Source organism: Chiloscyllium punctatum, chromosome 33 (genome assembly GCF_047496795.1).
Source record: "Chiloscyllium punctatum isolate Juve2018m chromosome 33, sChiPun1.3, whole genome shotgun sequence".
Lineage (NCBI taxonomy): Eukaryota > Metazoa > Chordata > Chondrichthyes > Orectolobiformes > Hemiscylliidae > Chiloscyllium > Chiloscyllium punctatum.
Window position 1 is genome coordinate 25,305,291 of NC_092771.1, and position 11,382 is coordinate 25,316,672.

Here is an 11,382-nt window from a genome sequence, read left to right on the forward strand (position 1 = left end):
ACGCATTCCATGCTCTCACAACTCTCTGTGTAAAGAACCCGCCTCTGACATCCTCTCTATACTTTCCTCCAACCAGCTTAAAACTATGACCCCTGACCCCTCGTATTAGCCATTTCTGCCCTGGGAAATAGTCTCTGGCTATCGACCCTATCTATGCCTCTCATTATCTTGTATACCTCAATTAGGTCCCCTCTCCTCCTCCTTTTCTCCAATGAAAAAAGTCCGAACTCAGTCAACCTCTCTTCATAAGATAAGCCCTCCAGTCCAGGCAGCATCCTGGTAAACCTCCTCTGAACCCTCTCCAAAGCATCCACATCTTTCCTATAATAGGACGACCAGAACTGGATGCAGTATTCCAACTGCAGTCTAACCAAAGTTTTATAGAGCTGCAACAAGATCTCACGACTCTTAAACTCAATCCCCCTGTTAATGAAAGCCAAAACACCATATGCTTTCTTAACAACCCTGTCCACTTGGGTAGCCATTTTAAGGGATCTATGTACCTGCACACCAAGATCCTTCTGTTCCTCCACGCTGCCAAGAATCCTATCCTTAATCCTGTACTCAGCTTTCAAATTCGACCTTCCAAAATGCATCACCTCGCATTTATCCAGGTTGAACTCCATCTGCCACCTCTCAGCCCATCTCTGCATCCTGTCAATGTCCCGCTGCAGCCTACAACAGCCCTCTATACTGTCAACGACACCTCCAACCTTTGTGTTGTCTGCAAACTTGCTGACCCATCCCTCAATCCCCTCATCCAAGTCATTAATAAAACTCACAAACAGTACAGGCCCAAGGACAGAGCCCACTCACCACAGACTTCCAGGCAGAATATTTTCCTTCTACTACCACTCGCTGTTGTTGGCAGACAGAAGACCTTTGTCATTGGTATCAGATCATCACTCCACAGACCAATCAGCTACTTTTTGCTGCCTAATCTCACTTCATACACATGACCACCTGCAGCTTGTCGAAAGCAACCTCCCCAAACCCATTGACTAAACAGTGCACCTACAGTAATTCTGGTAGATGTTTTAAAAAGTCCAACAACCTTTTCAACAACCCTTTATTTTTTTAAAAAATTCCTTTTCCCATTTTAGTTCCTAATCAAAAATACAGAAAAATAAAAAGATACAATTTCTAATAAGGGTTCTTGCCATCTGTCTGGTTAAACACGAGGGATCCCGATCACCTGGAGTAATTCCACCTATGGAGTATATTACAATGCAGTTTTTTTTCAAATTTCTATTGGAAGAATACCTTTTTTGCTCTTTCCTGATATTGAGGTTGTTGAAAAATTAAATGGTTCCCTGTTTGTTTTAATGAATATGAATTTTGATGTTACTTATCATATTATTAGCATTGTAACAGTGCTCTTAAAGAAAGATGTTACCAGTGGTGAGGTCAAATTGGTCTTTGCCTACACTGTCTGTAGGATTTAAATAGTTTGTTAAAATAATTTGGAAGATTAATGTGAATTATTAGATTAAGATTTTGTAGAATCCCTACAGTGTGGAAGCAGGCCATTCAGCCCATCAAGTTTTCCACTGACCCTCTTAAGAGCATCCCACACAGACCCACCTCTTTACTTATCACTGTAGTCCTTCATTTCAAATGACCAATCCACTTAAGCTGCACACCTTTGGACTGAGGGAAGAAACTAGAGCACTCGGAGGAAACCCACACAAACACAGGAAGAATGTGCAAACTCCACACAGTCACAGAGATGTACAGCACGGAAACAGACCCTTCGGTCCAACTCGTCCATACTGACCAGATATCCCAATCCAATTTAGTCTCACCTACCAGCACCCAGCCATATCCCTCAAAACCCTTCCTATTCAAGGATTCAGAGGAACAGAGACAGGGATATTGAAAGAATAAAAGGCAGTAAGACAGGCAGAGAAAGGGAAAGGATGCAGGTAGAGAGACATGGCAACAGCAACAAATAGACAGGGAGTCAAAGAGAGACAGCACAAGAGAGAGACATCAATGAGAACTAGGGAGAGAAACCGAAGAGGAAGAGACAAAGGGAGAGAGACATAGAGGGAAGCACAGAGACTGAGGCCACAAATTAAGGTTGTTTGGGTGGGGATGTGGAGCATGGTGGTTTCTGTCTTGCCACCTACAGAGTCAGTTACAAATGTAACACCATCGCTCTGGCTACCAGTCACTTCATGCAGTAAGGAGTGGTCATTGCAAAGCAATGTGACTTCTGCACCAGTGGTTGTACTGGACAGAGCAGGGACTGCAAGTCATTCCCAGAGTCTAAGTTCCAGGAGTACAAGAGCAGCTAACGGTACGTCAGGGATTCAGGGCAGGAGCAGGATAGGTGGGGAGGGAGGATGCCATGATGAAATGGGATGGGACGTTGTTGGTGAGGGTAAAGTCAAATCTGAGTCTCTGGTGCTGTGAGGCAGAAGTGCTAACCACTGAGCCATGATGAATGAATTTTATTCCCTTCCAGCGATGGTTGTATATTTTCATGCGGTTCAAATTTTAATTAAGGGTATCTCTGTCTCAAATGAAAATTCAAGAAGGTTAAGCTTGCAGGACTGTATGAGTGATATCAAAATAGTTAGGAAGCTTACCCTTACAGTCTATTGAAAATAAGTTCTACTCAGAGAGCTTGCCAATCTTTCAAAGAAAGTAATGTTTTTGTGAATATTAACAATTATACTTCTTTTCCAAAACAGAATTTTCCCTCACCAATAATCACATGGGAACAGCAATTGAGGAGGAGTCAAGATTTACGTAATCTGGCGTAACAGACAATCTATTCATACATTTTAAAATGGAATGCTGATTTGAGGACATTGCCAAAAGAACTAGAGATAGCCAATTCCTTACGATACAGGGTGGTACCATGGTTCAGAGGTTAGCATTGCTGCCTCACAGTGCCAAGGACCTGCATTTGATTCAGTCTCAGGTAACTGTCTGTGTGAAGTTTGCACATTCTCCGTGTCTGTGTGGGTTTTCTCCAGATGCTGCGGTTTCCTCCCTAGTCCTAAAGATGTGCACATTAGGTGGACTGGCCATGGGAAATTACCTATTGTATCCAGGATGTGCAGGCTAGGTGGGTTATCCTTAGTCAAGGTGCAGTAATGCAGTGACTGTGGCCTCTAGTCACACAATGACATCCTGGCCCTTTGCATATCAAGCTTTTAAATCAACACCATTCTTAAAGCAACAATACAATGCCTGTTGTGTTTGAAAGATAAATCTTGTATGCTAAAGATGATAACATATAAACATTGGGGATAGCACAATTACTTACAGGAGAAAGATTGCAAAACTTACAAACATAATAAAATACACTGTTCCTTGAAAGTAGAGTCGCATGTAGACAGGATATGAGGAAGGCATTTATATGCTTTCCCTTATTGGTCCCTTATTGAGTACCAGGAGTTGCACGGTCATATAGTGGCTGTACAAGACATTGGTTAGGCCACTTTTGGAATATTGCTTGCAATTCTGGTCTCCTTTCTATTGGAACGATGTTATGAAACTTGAAAGAGTTCAGACAAGATTTACAAGGATGTTGCCAGGGTTGGATGGTTTCAGCTATAGGGAAAGGCTGAATAGGCTGGGGCTGTTTTCCCTGGAGCGTCGGAGGCTGAGCTGTAAACCTCATGGAGGTTTATCCGCCACTTGCGCCCCTGCAGCTGCCGTCTTCGCGTCCAGTTCCGCCCCCAAATGACGCCACTCACCTACACACTGCTGACACTTCCCCCCGCTGCCACCATCCCTGCCCCCCCCAGAACCCAGGGTGAGCATCACTTCCACAAATGACATCACTCCCATTCCCCCTACCACGCCCACTTCAGTCACAGTCACCACCCCCACTCCCATATCCCGCCCAATACCAGGTCCTATCTCCCAGCCTTGCTGCATTTTCACTATACCCCCAGACCTCCCCCTCACTGAGGACAATCACTGAGCCTACTTTTATCATCAAGACTCCTGCCCACCCTACAAGGACCCCTTCACCTGCCTCCAACAATCCCATCCACCTGGACACCCGGTGCCAGTCTGTTACCTGCCCTCGACCTCTTTATTTCCAACTGCCACCGAGACATTAACCACCTCAACCTGTCTACCCTCCTCCCCCAATCCAACCTCTCCCCCTCCAACGCACAGCCCTCCACTCCCTCTGCCAGCCCATCATCTCAGCCTGCTCCTGCCCCACCAAACTCATCTCCACCTATCTCGATATTGTCTTATCCCCCCCCCGGTCCAGGAACTCCCCACATTCGTTCAGGACACCACTCATGCCCTCCACCTCCTCCAAGACTTCTGTTTCTCTGGCCCCCAATGCCGAATCTTCACGATGGACATCCAGTCCCTCTACACTTCCATTCACTATGACAGGGCCTCCAAGCCCTCCGTTTCTTCCTCTCCTGACATCCCCACCAGTACCCTTCCACTGACATTCTTATTCGTTTGGCTGAACTGGTCCTCACCCTCAAAGATTTCTCCTTCGAATCCTCCCACATCCTCCAAATGAAAGGGGTAGCCACGGGCAATGGCGTGGGCCCCAACTATGCTTGTCTTTTTGTCGGCTACATAGAACAGTCCATCTTCCAGAGTTACACTCCCCACCTTTTCCTCCGCTACATTGATGACTGCATTGGCACCACCTCCTGTTCCCACGAGGAGGTGGAACAGTTCATCAACTTCACCAACGCATTCCACCCCGACCTTAAAGTCACCTGGACCATCTGACATGTCTTTCCCCTTCCTGGACCTCTCCATCTCCATCAACGATGACCGAATCAACACTGACATTTTCTACAAACCCACTGACTCCCACAGCTACCTGGATTACACCTCCTCCCATTCTACCTCCTGCAAAAATGCTATCCCTTTTTCCCAATTCCTCCACCTTATCTGCTCCCAGGAGGACCTGTTCCACCATAGAACACACCAGATGGCCTCCTTCTTTAAAGAATGCAATTTCCCCTCCCACATGGTTGACAATGCCCTCCAACACATTTCACCCACATCCCGCACCTCTACCCTTGAGCCCCACTCCTCCAACTGCAATAAGGACAGAACCCCCTTGGTCCTCACCTTCCACCCTACCAACCTTTGCATAAACCAAATCATCTGCCGACATTTCCGCCACCTCCAAAAAGACCCCACCACCAGGGATATATTTCCCTCCCCACCCCAACCGCTTTCTGTAAAGGCCATTCCCTCTGCGACTACCTTGTCAGGTGCACGCCTTTTACCCCCCCTCCCTCCAAAAACCCACCCTCCCCTCCTGGCACCTTCCCCAGCCACCGCAGGAGTTGCAAAACCTGTGCCCACACCTCCTCCCTCACCTCCATCCAAGGCCCCAAAGGGGCCTTCCTCATCCATCAAAGTTTCACCTGCACTTCCATACATGTCATTTACTGTATCTGTTGCTCCCGTTGCGGTCTCCTCTACACTGGGGAGACCAGATGCCTTCTCGCAGAGTACTTTAGAGAACATCTCCAGGACACCCACACCAATCAACCTCACTGCCCCCTTGGGCTGAACATTTTAATTCCCCCTCCTACTCTGCCGAGGACATGCAGGTCGTGGGCCTCCTCCATTGCCACTCCCTCACCACACGACGCCTGGAGGAAGAATGCCTCATTTCCACCTCAGGAACCTTCAACCCCATGGCATCAATGCGGACTTCACCAGTTTCATGATTTCTCCTCCCCCCACTTTATTCCAGTTTCAACCTTCCAGCTCAGCATCATCCTCATGACCTGTCCCAGCGGTCAATCTTCCTCCCCACCTATCCACTCCACCCTCCTCTCTGACCTATCACCTTTACTCCCACCTCCACCTACCTACTGCACTCTCAGCTACCTTCTTCCTAGTCCCAACCCCCTCCAATTTGTATCTCCACCTCTGAGGCTCCCAGCCTCCTTACTGATGAAGGGCTTTTGCTGGAAATGTTGATTTTCCTGCTCCTCCGACGCTGCCTGACCTGTTGTGCTTTTCCAGCTCCACTCTAATCTTGACTCTAATCTTCAGCATCTGCAATACTGACTTCCACATGGATAGCTTTCAGAGGAAGTAGTGGAGGCTGGTACAATTGCAGCATTTAAAAAGCATTTGGATGGGTTTATGAATAGGAAGGGTTTAGAGGAATATGGGCCAAGTGCTGGCAAATGGGATGAGATTAGGTTAGAATATCTGGTTGGCATGGACAAGTTGGACTGTAGAGGCTGTTTTTGTGCTGTACATCTCTATGATTCTGTCTGAACACAGAAGTGTAATAGTCCACATATCACTTCAGTGGCTTGACAACTGTTTCAGAACTTGTTACAGTATACCCTTCTGGAGATGTCGATTCAGCCTTGGCTGCTCTTGATTTGCAGGTGCATTCTGTGTTGATTGTTGATTAGGTATTATGTTATACTCCCATTATATAAGTGTGTTCTTCAATGTCTAATTGGTGTACTAAACACTTGCCTTAGTTTACTTCTGTTCCTCAACATTTCTCTATTGGTTGTGATTTTGTAACTCCAAGGTTGCTATGTGGGGTGTATGACTCTAACCTCTTGTCCTACATTTTGAGATAATTTTGCATTTGCAAGCTGATCATTCACCATCTTCTTCATCTCTCATTGTGAAGAAGTCTATGCTGCATCTCTAGGTATTTAGATAGGTGGTGGCTTGGCAAGATCATCTCATTTGTCTTGATCTTTGTTGGCGATGGTAAACTTACACAGAGGTGCGGCTCAGAAGTATAAACATAACAACAACAAAAAATCTTGTTTTGTCACAATATATTTCAGGATTAATTATTTAACAGTACAAACTATTTGCTTATCCAGACTATTTGATCTGGGTAATGTGGTGAGGATGCCCCTGATTCACATCCCATTTGGCCTGGAAGTTCTACCCCATATACTGGAGCTCACTGTTTGAAATTATTTATTCAAGTGCCCTAACAGACTGAATATGGCACTTTATGTGTCTGCCATGAAATGCGCTTGAAGAGGTCTTCACCTGTCTGACAATCAGAAATTTGCAGTAAGTTACAGACAAAGATAAAAGAATAATTTACAGTAACTAGATTAATGACAGTTTTGAACCAAGAGACTTGAGGAATCCGATTAGGGTATAGAGGTTCTTCATATTTGTGTGGCTGGTAGCTCTGTCATGCTTTGCATATCTTAAGTAGCTTTTCAACGTCATTGCTTATCTTTGACTACTGGACCATATCAGATGCCAGTTGTCTCATCTGCTCTCTGCACATTACTATCTTTGGTGTTGATGTGACAATATTCTAGCAGAGTTTCAAGCACTTGTTTTCTTAGAAACAAATCACACTTCTCAAGATACTGAGCTCATCTCTGTAAGAGTGAAAACATCTGAGTGTGCCTAGCATCTTTTTTAATCATATCCAGCCATGCTGTTAGATATTTTGATCAATCTATTCAGACATTTTATGCCACACCATTGAAGTAGGTGGGACTTAAACCCAGACCTTCTGAATTCTCTAGTACTGCGCCTCAAGATCCCTCCAGTCAGACATCCTCCTAGTTATCTTCTAATCAACGTGCACAGAATTGGTATTAAACATCCCTGGTGCATGTGGAACTTTATTCAAGGCCTCCTGGCCCAAAGACAGGTAACTATCCCTACACCCCACAAGGGCCCTCAGCTATCCAATTATTTTCTAGTGTCTTCAGTCTTTAGTCATTAGCTGTTTCTGATCAAAGTTGATCACAGTTACATTGACTGAAGTGACAAACATTGAGTACATCTTCCACCTTCATGTCCATGCTTTTTCCTTATGAATCCAGTTGAATTTCTGCAGCTTTGTCTGGGTTTGGTAACTTGTTCTGCATATCTGAGATGTCTAAGTGGTGGTGTATATAATGGGCACTTTCAGAGCATTGACTGATAAAATTACATTTTCCCTGAGGTGCAAGGGAAGGTAGTGGTTTGGGGTAATGTCAATGGACTAGTATTCTAGAACCACAGTCAAATGTTTTGGGACCACAGATTCAAATCTGGCAGATAGTCAAATTTAATTTGAATGAAACCTGGAATCAAGAGATAAGCTAATGGTGACCATCTAACCACTGTTGATTATCATAAAAACACAACTGGCTCATTAATATTATTTAGGGAAAGAAATGTGCCATCCTTACCTTGTCTAGCCTGCATGTGACTCCAGTCCCACGGCCATGGAATTGACTCTTAATTAGGATTATCAACAAGCAATAAATGCTCGCCTAGCCAGCGACAACATAACCATAACCACATCCCATGAACAAATTAAAATCTGACAATTACTAAAACAATGAACCTTAGTGGGTAAAATGTTTGTAAATTTTGGATTGACCCAATGCGAGTATTATTGATTTCTCCTACTGTCATGAGTATCTTGGTGACCTTGTGGATAGTCACAGTGTCAAGATCCATACATACTGATAGTCCTGCCACTGCTTGTCTGCTAGTATCTATAAGATAAAATATTTGTGATTTCCATGTCCAATTGACAACATATTTCAACTACAGCAATGAATCAATGGAAGGGATGGGTGACCCATTGTTAGCAAGTAATTTCACAGATTTTAGTGATACCATTGAATTCCAATGTTACAGGTCCATCCCCTCAGAATTTGGACTGGTGAAATATTTGCACAAGTTCATTTGTCAATCATGGTTGAAGCATCTTTTTGCCAGTTTTCCTTGGGCAAATTACTTCCTCTATGACAACAGATTCTAATTGCCTAACTTCATTCACACAATTGTTACATTCACAATGTGGAAAATCTTTCCACCTTGTGATCTAAGTTGTTTTTCTGTGAACCTTCGCTTGGGTCTTCCTTGCTGTGAACTTTGTGCATCAATTTATGTGAATGATTTCTACTGCACTCCTTGCTGCTGTTATCATTCTTCTGCACATATCTTTTGCTTGGTTGTGCCCTGTTGTAGTTCCTGGCTGCTTCTTTGCAACCAGAATTTTTGCACAGGTGAGCCCAAGGTCCTTTATACTGCATATCCTGCACAGATCTTGGAGTGCAAGACGGCTTCACTGTGAATGTGACAGACCATACTTGTCGCACAGCTTGCTTAGATTTTGCATCCTGGCTAGAGTGCCAATACTGTTGGCTGCATGTCATATCTGCAGGCGCTGTAGTCCAGCTACAGTGGTTTTACCATTTTCTAACATGGTACTAATGCTGTGCCATTTTTAAGAGGTTTTTTTGGAATGCTTTAATAGGTGCTGAAGCAATCACTAACTCTATTATCTAACCAAACAGTCTCTGAAAAATCACTTTTGTTATTACTAGCTATGATATCTACTGACAAACTGGTCTATTGATCCCTGTGGCTGTTGCCTGTATGACAGATTCTAGGCTACGAATTCTTACACAAAGCTGATCTTCTATAAAACATTATGGGATCTTTATAGCCCTCTTCGGATAAGTCAGAAGTATTTATTCTGTGTAAATGTTTGTTTCCAACGGCGATCAGCATTTCCAAGTCTTGCTAATCTGGTTTCCAATTTCTTAGACTATAAACATAGCTTCATTTGTTGTTTAGAAAGTTTGAACGAGCACAGGACAACTGGTCTTGCAGTTCCTGCTGGGGGATTTGATATCTAGCTTTCTGATTTCTTTTTGTAAGAGGTTAATTATGCAGTTCAGTATTTGCTGTGTAGAGGTAATCTGTTTTTTGCTGTGGTTTTTGTCTAGCTATGTGTCATCAGCATTTGGAGTGGGTTTTCTATTTTTCATGTAAAATTTGTACTGTTAACTCCATACTGTTTCCAATTGCTCTGTATTTCTTATGTGTGAACTTGAACATAAGTTTTCTTTGTTCTGCATAGAGATGATACCTAACTGCCCTTAAAAACTTCAGATAACACAGTTCTGACTCAACTAGCTGCCTGCAGAAACCTAACCAACTCAGAGGTTTTTTTGTTTTTGGTAAAACTTTATCATCTTTGGTTTTGTGTTATGTGTGAACTTCTAGAATGCTGTTGTATCTTGTTAGTTGCTTCTTACCTTGGTCTGCAAGCTTTTTCTAAATAGACAATCACATCTACTCGTCATGTATTGATTCTGTGTTATCTATGTGCAGCAGGAATGAGGAACGTGTTTCTCTTTTCCTGTGGGCTTCTTTACTGCTAAAACTAATACACCCATTACAGAGTGAACTTTAGGCACATTGGTTCAGGGTGCTGCAACAGAGTGACTGTCATGTGATGACAACCTGAACCAGGAGCAATCTACAAATTTAGCACCTAAAGCAATAACACCACAAAGAAAGAAGAATTATTTTTTAATGCACAGCTTGTGGTCACAGATTGAATAGTGGCTTTCATTAGTGAAATATTGTAAAGAGAAAGTTAATGGACGAATGTCGGGTGAATGTAGTGCTCATGTAAGGAAGACAGTATAAACTCTGGGCTGAATGGCTTCATTTTGTGCCGTAACATTCAGTGTGGGAATGTCAATATATTATTGAGTCGCAGAATTATAGCAGGAGAAAGAAACGATTACCTGAAACATTCCAATGGTTATTCAGGTAGGATAAACGTGTAGGTTTTGAATTCATGTATCATTGGACATCAGAGTGCATCTGGGAAAATTAACAAACAGTGAATTTCACAACTAATCTTGGAGGAACCTGTTTGCCGAAGTTCACAACGCAGAATCAGTTGTTTTCAATCTGTCCAATAGTAAGGTTGCAGTAGTGAGTACAGTGGGTTACTTCTTGATTATATGTTTTTTTGGAGATAAGTCTCTTGATTAAACTTAAAATATAAGCCATAACTATTAATTTAACCTGGTGCAGTGTTTTGTAGAGGAATAAGACGGTGTTATTTTCTGGGTCTGTAGATTGTGACGGAACAAAAAAGGCCTTTGCAGTGAGATGTACTTATTGTCAGATGTGGGAGTTTAAAGAGAGTTTAAGGGTTACTGCGGATTATATCTGCCATATATGCTGTTGGACGCGAATCTTATCAGATCAAATGGATCGGTTGGAGAGCCAGTTAGAAGCGATGAGGAATTTGCAACAGCAACAGTTTGTGACGGATGGCAGTTATAGGAAGGGGGAAAGTCTCAGATACAGTCACATAGATGGGTTAACTCCAGGAAGGGTAAGAGAGGTAGGCACCTAGGGCAGGAGTCTTTTGTGGATATACCTGTTTCAAACAGGTATGCTGTTTTGTACAATGTAGGGGGTGATGGATTCTCAGGGGAACATAGTATGAACAGCCAAGTTCTGGTTTTGAGACTGGCTCTAATGCAACGAGGGGTATGTCGGCTTCCAAGAGATCAATTGTGTTAGGGGATTCTGTAGTCCGAGGAACAGACAGACGTTTCTGTGGCCAGCAGAGAAAAAGCAGAATGGTGTGTTGTTTCC